This window comes from Haemorhous mexicanus, chromosome 5 (genome assembly GCF_027477595.1).
Source record: "Haemorhous mexicanus isolate bHaeMex1 chromosome 5, bHaeMex1.pri, whole genome shotgun sequence".
NCBI lineage: Eukaryota > Metazoa > Chordata > Aves > Passeriformes > Fringillidae > Haemorhous > Haemorhous mexicanus.
In genome coordinates this window covers 49,954,137-49,957,190 of record NC_082345.1, presented here as the reverse complement: position 1 = coordinate 49,957,190, position 3,054 = coordinate 49,954,137, and positions in this window count along the sequence as shown.

The following is a 3,054-nucleotide window of genomic DNA, read 5'->3' as shown; positions in this document are numbered from 1 at the left end:
TATTGACTTCTTTTCATTTACCTCCTGTGTAGTACCAGCCTTGCTGAAACATGCAAATGCACTGAGTCCTACAAATGTAAGTCTTTTAAAAAGGTTCAAATTGCATATTCACTGTAGTATTTTTCTCCAAACAAGTATTGGTGGGGGGAAAAAGCCATTATTCTTCATTTTTGCACTACTAGAGTGATGTATTTGCAGTTCCTTATGCTTTGTATGCCTTGTAGTTGTTGTCCAGTCTTCAGTTCAAGTTTTTCCCAAAATAATTTTGTATATTTTGTAAAAGCATAGTTAATGCTTTGCTAGCAGTAAAGCACCTCAGCAGTAGACAACAAAATCAGATTAATTTTCTTGTTTATAAATACCTTTTGTGGGAGGATTTTTACTGAATATACGGTTTTTAGATATGTAAATAGATTTTTGAGTGTATTTGTGATACTACTTAAATATATTTTGCTGGTTTGGATGCTCATTTCCATTTCATCTTCTTGTTTGTGTCTTGATCGCTTTCCAGATTTCTGTGCTCCCTCTTGAATTACATGAGAGTTTGCTATACAGCTTGCTTCACAGGAGGTTTTTTATAACTAGAAATTGCAACAGAGTTTATGGAAAATAGAGTATTTTGAAAATACTCTAAGGAATATTTTTAGTTTAATAATTTAATAGAAATGAGAAATACTAGCTTAAATTATTAATGCCTTTCACCTTGTCTTTTTTATCACTTATTCAGCAAGCTAGTAAAAATGCTGTTTATAGTTCAAGACATAATTTTACAGAGATATAATTGAAGACTTCCTTTACATGAGTGCTTGTAATTAGTCAAATGTCTTATCTCCAGTAAGATCAAGTTGATGGAGGGTTCCTGTGTGAGATCAAGCCTGGCAGAGGAAGTAGAAGGAAACTGTTGCTGCAGAATGGTGAGGAGGACAAATCCACACATCTGCTTCTCACAGAAATTGCTGGGGAGGTTCCTACACTTGGTCCTCAGGCAACAGTCCCAGCATTGCTCTTAAGAAGCCTGTACTTGTTAAGTGAAGACTTTGTTGGGCAATGGAGAAGCAGAGTGATACTGTGATAAGGGGTGATGGGTATCTCAGTGCTAATCCAGTGTCCAGAGCTGCCGAGAAGGCACGGCCAGTTCTTCTGGCACGTTGACTGGCTGAGTACAAGGATGATTTAGTGGTACCTTTTGGTTGGTTGAAGTTTTTTTTAACAGGAGGAGTTTAATTTTGGCTGTTGTACTTTGTGATTTAATTCATTAATTTTGCAATTTACTAATCAGTGTTCTTTTCTTACTAAACTTGTGTAGATCCTTTCTGTTCAGTCACAAATCCAGAGGGTAGCTCTAGAGAACAGCACAGCTCACCCTCAGTGCTGCCTGCAGATAATTCTAAGGCTCTTTGAATGGAATCAGACAACCCAAGATATGTCTCCATCCATGGCACTGAGTTTGGGAGTTTTGCTAATTGTTTTTTGTTACCTAGGCAATAAAAGCAGATAGCTCTGCAAGTGTTGGAAGAATGTTTCTCTTTAGGTGTTGTTACAAAGATACATTATTGTTGGACAACAAGTGTAGCAAAAATTTCAACCCTTTGATTTGGAGCAAGAAAGGCGCCAGGGTGTTGATCATCTTTACCTGCTGCACCAGCACTGCCCTCAGCTGGTGTCTGTTGGCTTTGCAAAGTCAAAATCAAACTGCTGGATTATAATGGAGACCAGAAAGCTGGATCAGTAAAGGCCCTCAGTATTACAGAGCTCACCTTTACAGACTCAGGCATTGAAGGAGTTTAACTTCCTTACACAATCACAGGCACACAGCGTAGGTGTTTGTGAAGGGTTGGTCATCCTACAAGGAGCAGTCGAAATCTTTAGTTTACTGAGGAGGAAGATATTCCCTAGAGGTGCCTGCAGCATCCAGCTCCTTACTAGCTTCAGCTGGTGACATGGAAATTTAAAATTTCACTCCTTGCCAGCACTGAATTATTTTCTCTATGAAGTAATTATATAGTCACTTCAAGTGTAGTGAAACATTCTGGGCTCTTACCTCAGATACCACTATGCACAGAGCTAAAGACGTGTCCATTTTGATGGACAAAAGCAGCCAGCTCTGCTTATTACAGACAGTTCTGTAGTTAATTACTGCTAAAACAAATCCCAGTGAACCTGGTTTCACTATCCCAAATGCAAAGCCAGGATACTGTTAGACAGTCTGTGTCAAGAGTATAAAACAGGCAACTTGGCTTCCTATGCAAATCAAAGAGAACAGATTCAGAGATTGGCAATAGCCAGAAGAGAAGCACAAACTCTTTGCAAAAAAAAATGTTTGCTCTATAAATTCTTTATAAGGTCCCTAGATACTGTGGTACTGACTACATTATAAATGCATAAGAGATCCATTAAGAAAGATGGGGGCGGGGGGGGAACTGACAAATTAGGTTTTTATAGCTGAAAGCCCTAAAGATTTCTTCTGCCTTGCAAAAGAGTAGAAAGAATTTTATTCTTAGACAAAGCTTATTTATTTTCTTAGGAAGAAAGGAAGGGGCCAAAGAAAAGGAAGTTGAGAATGAAGAAAACAAAAAGCCAAGAGAAAAAGTAGTATTATCAGATGGGTCATGTTCAGTGTGTGGCCAGAAGAATGGGAATTATGGACCTAGAACTAGACAAAGGCTTCAGGACTGGTCAGTGTAGTTTCCTGTGAGGCAACGTGTGTAACCTCACACCAGAAGTAGGCTGTGGCCCATCCTAACAAACTGACAGGATGGGCAGGCAAATTTCCATTCTAGGTTCATGTCCTGGCACCATTTAACATTCTGAAGATGGCTTCTAAAAATTATTATCTGTGCCTGCAAACAGGTTAGGCTGCACAGCTGCAGCTGGCTGAGCAGTGGGGCTTTTATAGTCCAAGGCAATGTAGTGGATGTTACCTACTCTTGGGCACATTCCCCCAGAGATGTTTGTGCATGAAAGATCTGCTGCAGCACTGAAGAAGGTTCCATCTTCTGCCATGGCTTGTGAGGAAGGTAGCTCAAACCACTTTAGCCAGGTCTCTGCCTCTGT